Source organism: Leptosomus discolor, chromosome 6 (genome assembly GCF_034619465.1).
Source record: "Leptosomus discolor isolate bLepDis1 chromosome 6, bLepDis1.hap2, whole genome shotgun sequence".
Classification (NCBI taxonomy): domain Eukaryota; kingdom Metazoa; phylum Chordata; class Aves; order Leptosomiformes; family Leptosomidae; genus Leptosomus; species Leptosomus discolor.
This window is the reverse complement of record NC_141396.1, coordinates 17,066,852-17,084,698: the sequence shown is the minus strand read 5'-3', so window position 1 is coordinate 17,084,698 and position 17,847 is coordinate 17,066,852. Positions and strand designations below refer to the sequence as shown.

Here is a 17,847-nt window from a genome sequence, read left to right as displayed (position 1 = left end):
CCTCTTGCGGTAAAATATCCTTCGATGGCTTTCAATGGCATTGAACTAAATATATCTTAATATTGAAAAAGGTGAAGCTTATTTTACATTCTAGAAATAATTTATCACCTGTAAATGAGAAAACCAGAGAAATAGCCTGCAAGCAGCATTTAGTTAATAACTGAAAACACAGAAGTATCTATCCAGTCATTCCTAGCAATCAGAGTTAAATTTTACTGCCTTTGCATAGCTATAGATAACTACATTCCTGTTAATTTATAGCTATGTTCTAATCCTTAATTTAAAATTCTACTGAGGTTTTGATTGTAGCACCTGAACAATCATTTGACAATGTGTGAAATGGCAGAAGAATACTAGTAAACCTGAGACCTAGGTTTTGTCCAAGGGTAAATATTCAAGGTAGGAAAGAAGGAAAAGTCTTAACTAAAGGGACATCCCAACAACGACCCCATTTGAGGGTGGCTGGTCATAACCTAGCCCATGCATGTGGTTATGTAGGCCTCCTGATCACGTCATCTGAAAGGATATAGATGCTGGAGTTCGGAAAAACTTAGAACACTTTTTCTTCCTTTCTGGGGAAGACTGGAAAAATTCCTGCATTTCTCTTTGTCCCAAAGTTCAGGAGTAAGCTAAGCCAGCTAACTGGGTAATTACATGCAGACTCAGATCTGCTTGAAATACATATTAGAGGTGAGCTGGACCCCAGCACTAGTCTCTGACGTATATGCCTGCACAGATTTTCAAAGCTGGACTACACTGTATTGTAAGTTATGGCTGAAGTTTTTTGAAAATTGAAATGGGAACAGTTTGATTTAGGAATCAAACCCAGAATAAACCTCAATTTAATACTCAGTGTGTAAATGTAGCGATCACAGTTTTAGTCTTAACAGATGGAACTTCCACTAGTATCAACTGATTAACACCATTAACAATATATATGAGTTAAAGATGTGATTCTAAAAATCTACAATGAAACAAGGTCTTCCACAGAAAATTCTACATATTGTATTGATGTCTTTACATAAAATGTTTTAATTTAAAATCACTAGGACAAGTGACCTTATTTTCATATATTTTCATGATGTCTGCCTAATAGTATTAATGTTAAATATTACTAATTCAGAAATTTCTAACTGACAAGGCAGGACTCCATGCTGCTTACTCATTTGGGATGTTATTTAGCTGATGCTTAACATAAAATAATAATTATAACTTCTAAACATAAATGTACTGCTACAGTAAAGCACTCAAGTTAAAGTACAAGGAGTGCAAAACCCTTATATCAAGATTTCTATGACAAATTAGCATTCAACACTTGCCACTAAGAGAGTGTCATTAATTATGCTTAGACAGCACAACAAAGACAACAGGTGCTTGTAGGAAGGTCATACAAAGGGCTTCACATGGAAGTGAGGGTTATGATTGTGTAAAATAATATACAGTCTGAAGAAAAATGTATTCCTTGAAAATCGTTAATCGTCCTAAACAAAGAAAAATTAGCCAGTATCCCCAAGAATATGATAGGCTTTTAGATGAAATGTAGTAATAAAAAAATAGCAGAGGCCTACTTTGCTACTAAATTTGTTACTAAAGATGAAACGATGAATTAATTCAGCTGTCCATGGGACAAGAAAGCTTAGAAAGAGGTTTGATGAACATGGCTGTATTTGTATAGCTGGGGTAGACTCCTCATCAAAAGGCAGAAGAGACAACAGTAACATTAACATGGCTGCAACCATATTATGCAACTAGAAGTACTTGGCATTCCTTCCCATTTTCATCTGTTCCACTTTATGGTAACAGATTGCTCCCGTTCTACCCGTCTCATGCCCATTGCAGAGACTTCTCTAATTCTCTTCTTCAAAAGACGTGGTACCAGATCTTCTTTCTAGTAGTTTCAGAATATGACTGTGTTGAATATTCCTGGACACCTAGAAGTAAAGAGAGGAATCTGTAGAACAAAAGAGTCTTCTGGGTAGTAACAGAAATGCAGCGGCTACCTGTCCATCAAACAACCACAGTGTTTTAAAGGGAAGCTCCTTCTCATACTCAAGCTCCTGCCCTGACCATTTTCTAACTGTGATAAAACACAGCTCCAATGCCAGACTCATATTTAAAGCATTTTGTGTTGTCTGTTGTACAGACAGTACAACAGTCATTCTGTTGTAAAACCAAAACACAACTTATCTCTTGCATCCCATTAACAGCCATACACAGGTCATGATTATCTGGTGATGCTAAATCACAAAACCAATCTATGTGATGGTATCTAGCAGTGGAGCATGATTCTGAACAACCAACTACACCTTTGTAGTAAAAGCCGAGTTGTACTTGGAATAGTAAAGAGGACATGTTTTGTGCCTCTACTTTATTAGTCCTCTCCATTTTTTAGCAAGAAGCGGAAGAGATAATAGGCCAATAATTTTCTTTCCCCTGCTGACCCATACAAAAGACTACCCCATCACCTCCACTGCATACCATGAGGGAGAGCACATTTCTACCCTGCAAATGAGCAGGTCAACTTTATCTAAACTAAACAATGACAGTGTCTCTTTGATTTCCTAAGCAGTCAGACTGGCTGTTATCATAGTACCAACCGGAATATGATAGGGCTGCTAAAATCCTAACACTACCTCCACTTCTGATTGAAAAACAAGTATTGAATATTCCTTAAAACTCTCCTCTTTTATATGCAGATTAACATATTTAAAATAGTGAGTGTGCTGCCCTCCTCCAGGCAAACCACTTCTAAAATTGTTAATACTAAAGTGTGAAATACAGTTAGGCTGATATTTCAGCAGAGAGTTTTCTAAAAATGCAATATAGTTGTCCTAGTTTAAGTGAGCTTCTAAGCTTTAACAAAGGCATTATACCTTTCTTCAAGGTTCCCAAGACACCTGAGATGGGAAAGCCACCAAAAAGAACTGCAAGTCTATCATGTGAGGTCATTACAAGGGTCTGGTAGACCCTTATTCACTTGGAATCCTGTTCATTCTGTGATTAAATATGTGATACAGGCCACAAGAATGAAAATCAAAGGAGCTCTGATGGTAGCAATGGGAAAATACGGACTTGAGGAGCAGATGTTGTGACTCAAGGTTCACATTATGTGGTAGCCTTTTTTCTTAAGTACTTTATCATATGGTACAATCCCAGCTTCTAAACGGATAATATTTAAGGTTCCTGTATCTCAACACAAGAATGGAAGTGAACCACCACAGATTCCTAGACATTTCTGTGATTTATCTGCTATACTATATAAGTTCTTGCTCTGGGCATTTAAAATAACCACAATAAAGGCACGATCAATATATATATTTTCATCTTTCATGTCTATATCAATATTAAACTTCTGTTTTTATGCAGTGATACTGATCCCCAAAGTATTATTTTTTAGTGAACTATTAAGATATTTTCTTAAAATCAATAACAAGACTGACATACAATATATATCATAAAAGATCCATAAAAGCTTATTTAAGATTTCACTTTCTTTCACTGTGATAGTAAATGGTAACTAGTTCTGCCAGTAGATCAAAAGATATACAAGTTTAACTGAATGTATACTAAATATTCAATTCTTATAGAAGAGAGTTGAAAGATAACATTGGCATTAAGAAATCATTGTCTGAACACAGAAAAAAGCAATGTTATTTCTAAGGACTACAATGGCTAGATAAATGACTTTTCAGCTGCATGTATTTTTGTTAAACCTCTTGTATTCCTATGACCTATGATCATTCTCATCATTCTTTAAAATTTCTGAAGCAGGAATTCAAAAAAAACCCCTTTATCTTGGCCTTGGTACCAGAGACATAGGAGGGAAGAATAACGTCCTCTCTGCTTGAGTCTCCCTGATTTATTCCTGACAGGAAAGCACTTGAACCCTTGAATACTTAAGTCAAATCTCTTCATATCAAACAGGCTTCATCTTCTCAATTAAAAAAACCCAAGGATAACTAATATTTATTAGCCTCCCAGAGGTATCTTGAGACTAGCTGGTTAACCCTTACGTAATGTGTTAATAATTAATGTACTGTTATATGTTCATTTACTATGTATAATCACCACCTACATTAGTGAAGGTTTGCCCACTGGCAAAATAAAATTATTTCTATGTTTAATGGAAGGTTAAATGAAAGCAAGAAAATGCATAAACAGCTATTTCATATATGAGAATTTAAAGTAACTCTGATAAAGACTTGGCTTGCAATTCAGTGATTCCCCCCATTTATCTCATTTCATTTTAATCCACTTTTAAAGCACATTCTACAAAACAGGAAGCTCTTACTCCTGTGGGAGATAAGAGTAAGAGCAAAAATGGAACAGATCCTGGAAACATTAAAATTAATGATGTCTGAGAAATCATTATGGTTATAAACCTTGAGCCTGACAGTTTTAATTCAAGGCTCACGAAAACTGAGAAACAGTTAAATAAACTGAAGGACCAGATGGTCTCAGCCTTTAGGGAATTCACTACAGACAGATAAATTGAGAAACAGGATTCAGCAGTCAGAAACGAAAGATATTCTGAAGTGTTTTGAAGGGTCTGATTTCTGATTAAAAACTTGAGAAGATAATTTTTCTAGAGAAAAACCCAAAATAATCAGCGTTCCTGAAGACTGTTTTCTGAGAGATTTTTCAACACTTACATTCCAAAAGATTCAGATTTGTTATCTCTATACCCAAGTTCTAATCCCTGAAATGAGTTATTTTCCTAAGGACAGGCATCAAGATTTTCATTTGTTAAAGAAGGAAAATTTCCTCCCTCTTTGGTTGGATTTTTAACTTAACTGATTAATGACCAGGGTGCCAAGTAAGAAGATTGAAACATTGAGAATTTAAATTAATTGCAGTGTATTATTTCATTAAATTTAGTAGCTACAATGAAGGTTAAGCATAGGAATTAGTTTTAACTACACCAAACTCTTTAGCCTTTTAAGGGGAATTTGTCTATTACTTTCCCTCTCCTATTTATTTTCCAGCTGAATTTGAAAAAAAAAAAAAAGGAAAAAAAAAAAAGAAAAAGAGTCAAGCATGCATGAAGGATTATTTACTTCGTGGCTGTATTCTCACTACAGAACAGAGCCCTATTCTACTGAAATTCTTGACTCAGGTTGTATACCATGGAAATTTAAGACTAAGGTAATAAATATCTAATTTCCTTGGTAAATACGACAGCTACCACTAGCTTTTGAAAAAAATAAAGTTTACTTTTATTTTCAAAAATAGCTGAAAATAATTTGAAATTATCAAATTTTATTTTTTTTTTAATCTGAAAAGGATATTCTGATAACAATGTGGCATTAATTTAATTTTTTGTCAGTGCACTTATAGCTTTAAAATAAATTATTTCTGGAGTCTATTAACTGCAAGCAAGAATTGGATTTTCAGAGTGTAAGTAGCTATTCTGGCATATCTCCTCCTTAAGAGGGGAGCAGCAGTTAGGGAGAGAGACAGCTTCTTTCAGTACTTGTCTGACAAACAGAATTATTCAGGCACTCTCACGTTTATACTATGAGACTGAATCTAGCTTTAAATGTAGTAGTCAAACTTCTTAATCACCCAGTCTCATCAATCAGTGTTCCACATAAAGTTACTTACATGTTTTCTCACATGTTTTTGTTTGATTCTTATTGTTCATTTGTCCACACAGAAATAAAACATTTACAATTGGATCTGGCAACATACTGCCACTCCTGTCAGAAAAAAACAGATTAAACAGATATGAAAACTGAATTACCATTTCAGTCTTTAGGGAGCTCTCTTTAGGTCAAAACTCAAGCATTTTAGTGACAGTGTTGGGAAGTGTGTACTACCTAGGAGCTTGCCTGCGGGCTTTGTCTGTTGTTCCTTACACATGCAAACAATTACACTTTCTAGAACTTCAGTTGTAACAAACATCTCTGCAGTTGAAATGTAATAACATAAAACTTAAATTTCTTTCAACTTCTAGCACAGATAGTTACAGGCAAACACAATGTCTTTCAAATCATTCTAATCTGAGAAAATTACGGGAGACTGGAAAAATTACACTATATTTTCCTGATTAAAAGAAAAAGAGAGGAATTCAGTTTAAATGTGTCAGACAGGTCACCATCTGTCTTAGTGACTCAAAAAAAAAAATCCAAACCAACCTTTTGTAGCAAATGTACACTCATCACTAAACTCTGATGATAACATCATTCTCAGTAAGTCAGGCAACAAGAATATCCATCCAATTTTGCTCCTAAATGCTACAGACTGAAACAAATTCTACTATATTCTTCTGTCTCTATTGAGAGGCAAACAAAACAATCTGCGGTTTAAAACTTTCATTGTGTCTGGTGACTTATAAAACTGGAAGAAAAGTCAGCTAGTATTAGAGCTAGTATTTTAATTTGTCAATCAGATTCACCAGGAAGAGTTTAGGATAATAAATTCTGCTATATATGTGATTATATTGTCCAGACACCTCTTTTGGTGACTGCTGTATCTCTCTAGCTTCCAACACTTCAACAAAGAAGGTTATTTTGTGTTACATGGGGTGGGCTTTTTCGTTTGTGGTTGAAAATGCTATCCAACACCTCAAAATTCACAAAATATCACAAGCAAGGAGATGACTTCTGGTTAGTTGAATAAACTAGGGAGGGAGAGGGAAAAGAGGGAGAGAACAGACCAAGAAATTCTTGCTCCTTGCAAGAATTCCTGCTACTTCTGCAGAGTTAGAGAAGTGTGGAAAGAAGTTGCCTCTTAAAGGAATCTGTTTATATAGTGTGGTTTGTTACCAGTAAGAGGAATAAGAAGTCGGAAAATAAAATTAAACAAAATTAAAGCATTGGAAGACTCGCCCCAGTGATGACCTGAGAAGTGTTACAAGGGTGGCACACGAGCCCAAATGGGTTCATTGTCGAGAAAGATTTTTCTACCCCATTCTGGAAGACATTAAACATCAAAATCAAAGTGCCCAATTGTATTCCAAAAATGGCGAAAAATGCAACTAGTTAGTGAGTGGAATAGATAATACTGAAACTCATATGTGGAAAGAAGAGAATGGCCTGAAACTACCTGCTAAAGGGTATCCATGACTTTTCTGAAAAAACAAGCACCAACCGAAATCCCAAACCCTGCAAACAAGACTAAAATTATACTAACAAAAGCCAAAATGCAGAAGATCCAAGTTAGGATAAACTTTCACTCTTGAATTTTTCTGTTGGCCAAATGTAGATGATCCAAAAAGCTTAGAGCAGCGGTTCACCACAGGGTACAAAACTAATAAGATTTAATTTAAGTCCCTAGAAGAGACATTTCACCAAGAATCTCTCTCACACATACACACATGTATACATATGTATATAAATTCTATAACAAAAATCTAAATCATTCTACAAATTAATTTTTTTCACAGCTTTCTCCTGTTTAGTATGACTCTAGACACTTCTTTTTCCAGTCTCTACATCTCTCATTGTCACTAGCAATGTCTACATATCTTTCTCTCTTAGAGACTAAATTACATCTTTTTTTTTTTTAACACTGCTTGCCTGACAAGTAAATACATGGTGCCGTAAGATGCTGAGAAAAAAACCTGCATGTGTATTGAAGCGTTTAGAAAATATGATCCCCAAAATTTATAAAACACTTGTACTTTCAGACTTTCACATCGAATATATTTTGATAAAAGTGACTAATTATTTTTTATTTTCTCAATGACTTTTAAGATAGTTTGCATTTTAATATATTAAGACAGATAAGTGACTGCTGGTTCCTTTTTCTCTTATCCCCCTATATTTCTCACAACTTCTTTATATATTATGGCAAACCACAAAACACTAAAAAGTGACTTTGTTTCAAGCTTTCAAAAAGACATGGAACTCATCTAAACATGTAGAAGAAAGAGCAGCAGTAAAATTTCCTGGTCTATGAGACTGCTAACTGCTCACCATGTGAAAGTAGATAGGGCATACTATAATTTGTATTGTGTAAATATTTCACATCAAACCTATGCCAACTACAACAGTACAGAAATTATTTACATAAAAGTTAAGATAAATTCTAATGCTTCTTTTCTATGAATAGACTTAAATTTTATTTGCATATCAATTATTCGCCTCTCTCAAAATAACACTTTTGATGCATCATTTATAGGCTAACTACTGCAAACATATTTTAATACTTTGAACTCCTATTTTCTGTTAGTGCAGACTAATTTTCTGTAAATATCTTGAAAACAGTCAGCTGACACCAGACACGCCTAAACCATGTATAGATATATATGATTTCACCATAACAGGCCTGCTCACACATGAGTCCATCAATTCTTAATCTGGAAAGGGAGGTAGCTATTTCTAGAGCCAAAAGGCAGTGATAAATATCACACTTCTCATAAAACTATGGGTATCTAAAGCTCAGAGTTATTTCTCTGGTAACAGTTAGTAATATTGGGGCTTTAAGAGAGGTTATATTTTACTTCATAACATGATTTTTGTCCATCACTTGGCCTTATTGATACTAAATCTCTTTGATTCTGATAAGGTCAGCACAGAATGCACCAGCCACACCAAGTAAATAATTCTTTATTTCAGCCTCTCCATCTAAATTTGATGTAGTGAACATTTCAGAAAAGAAGAAAAAGTCAGACCACTTCTAACAAGATTAATGACACAACAGACCTCTATGTTCTACAACCTACATTGGCAAGAAAAGCAGAATGCATCAGCATAGATTTATTGCTTACTCTTCATGCAAACATCAACAATGCAAACAAACCAAGAGCAGGCAGTGGTGGGCACACCTTGCTTAATCACAGCTCTTTCAAGAAAAAGATTCATGATGTATAATGTCGGTAATATGAGTCATTTTCCCCCACACATTATCACATCACCAGTAATCAGGAAAATAAAAGGTTTAATATTTCTCTTTGGCTGACTTGCACGTATAACTAACAACTGAAAATTATTAGCCAAATATGAACGAATGTTTGCCAAAGAAAAGCGGAAAAATATATAAGTGCTGATTAATATTATTTACCACAACTATATTGAATTGTTGCAAATAATCAGAGATCAAAGAACCTATAGAAGGGCTAGTAAATTACAAAGGAACAAAAAGAAGCTATTCTACTGTTTAAATATATGTTTAAATATACTGTGGGAGATCTGACTGCAGAATGACTAGACAGATGTTTTTCAATAGCTGTACAATATGTGAATACTTGTACTCTGTTGGTCAGTTCTTGTTAGTGACTCTGGAGGGTTTTTATGATTATTTTCTAGTAAACTATGCACAGTGAATGCACTGTGAATGTGCCCATTTTTTATCCTGTTTCCTTACAATAACACATTTATTTTGATTGATTTGTATATTTAGGACTGAAGCATGCTGTTATTAAAAAACTCTGAAATACAATGAGTAGTTTTATCCAGCTTCTCTTAACTTATGTCAGTGGCAGCAGATATTGTAATTTAGGTATTTATAAAAGTAAATGGAAGCAGTTGCTGAGCTATTTTTACATGGTTTATATTGCACATGTTTAAATATTACAAAAAGTTTGCTGAGTAAAAAGATTCCACAGCAGTTCAACAATAAAAAGAACTTTTGGCTCAATGTGTACTCTGTACCATTTTTTCCCAATTATCTAATCCAGTTGTTTTCTAATTATCTATCTAGTTATTGAGATGGTCTCTGAGGAGTCTAACGATAATTCATTGAATTTCTTTAATTTGAAGGAAAATAATTAGTGCTTTCACAACAAAAACACCAGTGATGCATAAGCAAACAGGTGAATACTAAACACATAAATTGAAGGCTGCTTGGTTAATGTTGTACATAACACAGGTGTAATATTTTGACTAGTTTTCCAAGTCTGCTGCAAATATTTCAATGCAAGCTAAAGAATTTACTATACCTGTGAATTTTAAAAGTCTTATCTATATTTTGTTATCTTGATTGAAATCTTGGAATATCATGGGAAAAAAGAAAAAGAACAGAGCTTCCCCAAAAGGGAACTGAGGAAAGATGTAAAGAGTAAGATTTACAATAATTTTAACTGATCATTAGAATTTTTATCCCTGTCAAACTTCATGCTGCCTTTTTTTTTTTTTAAATGTGAAAGCTAAAGTCAATTGCACATAGTTTAATGTCATTAATAGTATTTCATAGAGTCATAGAAGAGTTTGGGTTGGAAGGGATCTTAATATCACATAGTTCCAACCCCTCTGCCATGGGCAGGGACACCTTCCACTAGACTAGGTTGCTCAAAACCCATCCAACCTGGCCTTGAACACTGTCAGGGAGGGGGCAGCCACAGCTTCTCTAGGCAACCTGTTCCAGGGCCTCACCTCCCTCACAGTAAATAACTTCTTCCTAATATCTAATCTAAATCTACCCTCTTTCTGTTTGAAACCGTTATTCCTCATCCTACCACTGCACTCGCTAATCAAGAGTCCCTCCCCATCTTTCCTGTAGGCCTCCTTGAAGTACTGGAAGGCCGCTATAAGATCTCCTTGGAGCCTTCTCTTCTCCAGGCTGAACAACCCCAATTCTCTCAGCCTGTCTTCACAGGGGAGGTGCTCCAGAGCCCTGATCATTTCCATGATGCTCCTCTAGACTCACTCCAACAGATCCAGGTCTTTCTTATGCTGGGGGCCCCAGAGCTGGACACAGCACTGCAGGTGGGGTCTCCTGAGAGCAGAGGGGGAGAATCACCTTCCTTGATCTGCTGGCCACACTTCTTTTGATGCATCCTAGGATGCGATTTGCCTTCTGAGCTGTGAGTGCACATTGCTGGCTCATATTCAGTCCTTCATCCACCATTAATATTTTCTTTCCTTTAGTACTGAAATAGACATTGCATATGGCTCCTACCACTCTCATTCTCCCAAAACATTGGGAAATATTACTTTCTCTCCATTGAAGTCCTTCCCATGAACTCCTAGTAAGGTGTATTACTTGTATACAGCAACTACTGTAATTTCCCCTTTTTTCCCATTATACTAGATATGCATGATTTCTCATAATACTGAGGCCACAGGTCAATCTTTATATAAAACTACTGGAGCAGTATCAGTAGGTTAAACTTTTAATTATTTTGCTAGAAGGAGATTGTACCATGCCTCTCTTACAGACTTCTTGAATCAGAATGACATCCTATTTCCCTGAAAATATTGAGAATCCTTGCTGTTCATCAGAAGCTAGATTTTAACCTGAAACTGTATTTTAAGAAACCTTGTTAAACTATGCTTAATTTTTTGATAGAGCATTATTTGATAACTTTGACAGCTAATAAAATCCTCCTCCCTTTTCCACAATGGTGTGTGTCAGTTGTCAAAAAAAAATTAAGTTGCATCTCCATTACTGCAAGCTTACCATATATTTACCAGAGGTAAAGGTGGACTCATACTCTTGAAGCAAGACATTTCCCTTGTGTCCTCCAAGCAGCAGTAGTTTTTATCTCAGCATCAATATGTTTTCCAAGCACTTGACAAAACCGGTTAAAACTGATATTTTATCTATTTTACATGCATTATCCAGTGCATGTACTATTTTAAAAGCATACATAAATTGGTGAGTAGAATGCTAATAAAGATACTGCTGTGTTCAGAGCTAATTTAATTATTTTTCTCAAAGGTACAGGTAATTTATTGTAACATCTGACCTGTACATTTTCAACATCTTAATAACTTTGTCAGTGTTATACTGACCTTTGCCAATATCTTATATGGGGCTACCTGTGAAACGGAACTCATGACAAGATTTTTTCCCCAACAATATGGATTAGGTTTTCATTGTATTAAAAAAAAATAATCACATCTATACTAAGTATAATGCAGGCTTCCCTAGTTCCTGTTTTTGGAAAACAGATCAGAATCACCAGAGTGCAATGTATTCTGTCACCTGAGAAACCTTTGAAGTCAAAGAAAAACTTGGAAGAGTTTGGCCAATAAATTTGTTCAAAAACTTCCCCCCTAACCTTTTTGCTAACAGTTTCATCAAGTAGGTACATAAGCTGCTGTTATTATTACTGTGACAAATGCAATTTGGAATCTTTGTAAGAAATCTTATCTAAAGTGAGGGATATCAGCATCACCATCAACAGTCATAAAGGTTTAAAATTTTAGGTACAACTGGATAAAGACATACAGAGAGAAGTCATGTCTATCAGTCATCATCATTAACTAAGTTTTTCTGAGTTACTCTATGCTGGAGAGTGGTTGTAAACAGCAGTGCCTATATGAAACCACTGTGTTTAAGTATCAAAACTTTGAGCTTCAGTAAATGTGGGGTTAGCATGTGGAGCCTGAGATAGGTGCTCTAAATTGCTTTTTAGAGGGACCTCCCTGTTCTCAGCTCAGGGAAATGGTTAGGTGACATGAAGAGTCCTCTACAGAGATTTACACTGAGGCAACTGTGTATTACCTTGTTGCTATTGCTACCATCCCTTACCAAGATAAGGGCCTCTGCTCAGTTGAGTCTTCATAAACACTTTTCCAGCAATGACATTGCTTTATTTTGATTGTGGGCTAAGTAAACATCCAACACAAGAAAAAAGCCAAATGGCCTTTTTTTTTGCTCCAGCAAACAGATGCTTTTTAAAATTTATCAAATACAATGACGATATGCCTACTATTTTGCATAGTATTATATTTGTATTATATTTTGCTCAGAGAATCATGGTAAAAATATTCAAATAATTAAAACTTATTGAAACAATTCAGCAAAAGTTTTTACATTTATCATGTCTAAAATGCCCACTGGATATTTTTAGATTTCATTTGAAAAATCCCACATTCAAAACAATTTTAACTTTGGGCAATCACAACTATCAATTTTTATAGTTACTGAAAATACAATCCTTTTACCAAACTTTCAGGTTGTATTACAAAAAAAAGGTCAGAAAACCCCTATAACATAGACCTTTCAAATACATCTCTGCCTAAGGGGGCCTCACAACACTCAGTAGATGACTTTCTGCCTTTATATGATAATAAACCAATTTCTTGAAAATTTCTGCCCTGCAAAAGTAGAGACATGTATTCAGCTGCTACCAGGACCACCTTTATAATGAGGTTTTCTGCCTGTTCTAGAATGGTAGTCACCTTATCTGCAGAGCATAAGTATCACAAGCAGCTGAAGGGCAAAATGTGCCTGACAGCTTCTTCTGCCAAGAGAAAAGAAAGGAAAAAAAAAAAATCAAAAATAGCCCAAAACAACTAAACATTAGTTTAAGTGATAAGCAGTGCATTAGTACATTATTGGAAAAAGAAACAAATTACTTGATTAGTTTCTAATGCATTGCCTTTCTCTAGAGAAAACGGAATCAATGGGAAAATAAATCCTAAGAAGGACATAATAAATATCACAGTAAATGAAAGAGAAATAAAAATGTCATAGAAGAGATTGAAAACATAGTGAAAGACGAATGCCTGAAAACACTTCTGATTATCTTAATTTGTAGCGATTATTCTAGATTTGCTCAATCAATGAGCAATTTCCTCATGGCCAAGGCCTTAGAAAGTCTGACTTAAGTTCTAAGGAATTCTTAGGCAAGGATAAAAAACAACCGCAGATTGTCTTTTAAGAAGACTAATTCTCAAAACATTGCAAGAAGTAGTATTTAAAAAAGAAAGGGGATGGCATTGTGATTTGATGTCAGAGCACATGGATTTCATAGAGTGGCTGGTCTTAAATTGTAACTCCTTCATATGAGATTCTTCTCTTACTATGGATTTGGCTGTACCTAATGCTCTGGGAAGTCAATCAGGGAAGATGGCCTGTCCATCCTACGACACTAATCACTGAAGCAGGATTTACTACTATAATGCTTCTGTACTTTACCGTGGGCTGGATAACAGGTACAGCTCTGATGGATTCACTACTCTTAACTCTCTTCCTATTCTACATGTCTCACAGCCTGTAGGAATATGACAAATTCCGACAAGTTTGCCTGAATACAATTAGATACAATGAATCTGAAAATGCAGACACTTCTTTCAAACAGTATGAGATTTATACCTCTCTACAAAACATAGCCACATAGCCAGCAAAGCTTTCTGTGATTAGTCAGGAAGGAGCAGGATTTATTCCAACAAATAATAGTCTAACTGAATCAGCATTTATCTTGCTGCTTAAGGGTTATAATGTGCTTGTACTACAAAATAAGTACTTAGGAGCCAATACTACAGGAAAATATAAACAGATAAAAGATGACAAAAGCAGCTGGATATCTTGACACGCGCTGTCAGCAGCTTTATGAAAATTTTATGTACCTGAGGCTCCTCACTGATAAGTTTTCCTTCATTCAGCTCTGTAGACTTACATGCTTGTTTAGTCCAGAGAGATAAAATCTGAGGAAGTAATATGTGTTTTTATTAAATTTTATGCTGTGCTCTGCCTGGGTTTGCTGCACGACCCTGTTTGTGACATAACTCCAGTAAGTTTATACTTGATGCATTTTCATTTTACTGCTGTTTATAGATCATTTAAAAAGGGAATAATTTCTTCTATCCTTTTTTTTTATATTTAAATTATATTTTAAATGTAATTTTGTTTAAGGGTGCAAGGGACTATAAAATAATTGCTAAGAAAGCTGATTATATAACAGTATGAAACTGTTGATAAAGACAACTCAAAGATGTTATGGTCAAGCAAATCACCATGAGATGTGTTTAAATTCTGAAACCTTCCCAGCAATTTCTGAACATTGTGTTTTGTAAATGTCCATTTCAGCTGTAACATAGCTTTTAGTGCTATAGCGGTGCCATGTGATAAAAAGCGTACAGCATTTTTCAATATGTAGTTACACAGTTAAAATTATCTATCTTATTTCTTATTGGGACAATGAGAGGTTAGTCAGCCCTCCTGCATGGCTTAACAGAAGGAAACACTCAACCAGAATGCAATAACAAGGTGAAATGGAGAAAGAGGGAGAGGAAAAATATCCATGTTTTCAAGACTGATTAAGCAAACAAATACAAAGTTTTTCTACATGGCAGAAGTATTACAGAATAAGCCTCTTACAATCCACAGGAAAATTTTTTGGAAAATCTGCAGAGTGTATGCGTGTTCAGAATGTATGCAAGGGATGATCAAGAAATGTTAGAATGAGTTATTAAAAGTCTCAATTTAAAGTAAACGAACATACTGACATTTCTGTTGATGCTTTCCTTCATAACTAAGTGGCCTTAATTCAATTTAGCTGAATTAATTTCCAAACTAATTCAATTCAGCTGAACTGAATTAAAACTACTTTGATTCTGGATAAGGATGCCTACTTTGGGCTTCACTTCACTTTCAAAATTTATTCAGATTAATTTTCCCCAATTTCTACATGTAGGCAAAACCCTTAAACTGATTACAGAAGGAAATGAAGAAATGGAGCACGGAGTGCCACTAGAAACTTAGTTTTAAAGCAATCTCTTCAGCAACTCAGAACTTATTAATGTTTAATGCATTTTTTAATGCATTATTTCAATTTTGATGCATTATTTTGATATATACATATTGAAGCCTGCAGAGGAGATAGGCTTGTGCTCTCTCAAGCCCTTTCAACTGTTAAGTAAAATGGAGTTGGTATCAATATTGCTTCTTTGCAAATCAGCATGGTATGTTTTCACACCAGCACAAGAGAACATACTAGCAAAGCTAATGACATAACATGAGAAAAACAAGTTCTAGTGCCAGAAAGGTTTTCCTACACTTTTTTCTTCTTCATAGTTGTGTGAAGACACCACGACAGCTCTATGCAAAATCTGCAGCCTATTCCCTTCTTGTGCTGATGATGCTTAATTCAGTGTCCTATAGTTGTGAACCTCATTCCAGTACTTGTTCACTGAGCTGGATAAACATCTCCCCGACTCTTCAGGTTATATAACAACTTCACATGACACATCTGCACATTTTGCCTACAGAAGGTATATTTCATTTTTTGATTCTCCTACCCATAGCCCTGTTGCAGAAGACCCATTTGATTTTAAAGAAAGCTTATTCTCAGACCCTAATAATTATTAAAATCTGCCATTATTTGGACTGAAATATAAGGCAAACAAATTTTACTATTGCACCACTTTCAAGGATACTGTGAAAACACCAAATACATGGTAGCTCATATCAACTGTACACATGTTCCTGAAAATGGAAGGTATATTGGGAAAAAAAATCATCATTATCTAGATACCTTACTCTTCCGAGTGGTAATAGAGTTTTAGAAGAAGTAGGTTTGCCAGGACATACTACCATAAGCAACTACTACTAGCATAAACTTGAACAAACACATTACTGTCTATCAAGGATGAGCAGATAATTAGGAGAAGCAACTGCTTACCAGCCCATGCTTTTAGTGTCTCAACACTTACTGAACTATCTTACTTTCATTGATTATTTCAGTTTGACATATACTAAAGCATCCCTGAGCCTAATGCTAAGAGAAAAAAATAACCTTTTAGAGTTTTTAAAATGAAGATCCAAAATAGTGTTAGTAGCTTTTCATGGTTTTTTTTTTGTTTGTTTGATTTGGGTGGGTTTTTGGTTTTTTGTTGTTTTTTGTTTTTTGTTTTTTTTTTAAGTGAAACAAACTAGGTAAGATATTTCCAGGAATTCACAGATCATTAGCCAAAATAAATACAGACTCCTTTTTCAGTGCAGTGACTCCATTAGGATTATACAATGGTAAATCAGGCTCAAATAGTACAGCAGCAGGTTTTCTGAGTATTTATTGCACATAGTCAGCTACCAATAGATTTTAACATTCATCGCTAGTTTTAATTATGTCTAGAGTGCTGTTCCAAATTTAACGAATCCCCAAGAATCAAAACACTGAGAACCACTGTAGCAAAAGGTGACTTTGACCCTCTTTGAAAGATCCTTCCTTAAAGAAACTCTAGCAATTGCACTGTGGAGGAAAACTTAATGCTGCAGCTTGATTCTGCCATTTGATTCGTTATTTGACAGACTTAAACTAAACTCTAAGGGTAAGATCCATGTTATTTCAAGTACGTAACACACATTCTGACATACACTTCCACTAGACATTTACTTATTGCAGACTTCACTTAAATCAGACATGACACTTCTGAAAAGAAAGTATTAAAATATAGACACCAAAACAATCAAGTACACTGAAAATCCACTGAAAACCATTGTTCTGGTGAACAGGAGCTGTTAATAAAATAGTTTGAAATGCACATGTAATCCTATTTTATGTGGAAATTAAGAATGTACATGTTTAAATGATCAGTAGCCCTTAAACAGTATATTTGATGTTCTGTGGCATTTCTGTAGATGACTGCTATCATGAGAAGTGCAGCAATAAAGGCTGAAGAAACACAACATAGCTGTAAATAACTCTTCAGTTCAATGAGTTTGATAATTATATGCAACTTTGATAGACTATATTTAGCAAGAGTTTAAAATCTGTTAGACAATTTACACAGTACTGATCGAAGTGAGCTTATGAAATACAGGAGGTTTTCTGTAATACAATATCACAGAAAGCTGATTTTTTTTTTTTTTTTTTGAAAGTGTCAAGTCCTAAGCTTACTCTTTTTCTTTTAGAGTAGCAGCATATGCTGGTCAGTGAAGCATACACTACACAGCTGTTACATCTACTGTATGACCTGTACATATCAGATTAGCCATTGTGTTTTTCAATTCTGGTTCATCAGACTTTTGGTCTAAGGGGGTCTAATCTAAATTTAGCAAAGGAATACTATTCTGTGTTATCTTGTCTATCCATAATTCATAGCCTCAAGCCTGTTTAGATCTAAAACAATTGACCAACTTTTTTTTTTTTTTTTTTTTCTCCTTTTAAATAGTAATGCAGGATGTATGAAAAAATGCAGTACAAGGATTAATGGCAGAAAGCCTCCAGGACTG

General features: G+C 34.9%; 1 protein-coding gene across 2 annotated transcripts in view; it reads right to left on the bottom strand.

Annotated features, from left to right (window-relative positions):
• The window catches only part of LOC104352288 (adhesion G protein-coupled receptor A3), a 280,884-nt gene that overhangs the window by 95,183 nt on the left and 167,854 nt on the right, over window positions 1-17,847 (bottom strand). The window lies entirely within an intron of this gene.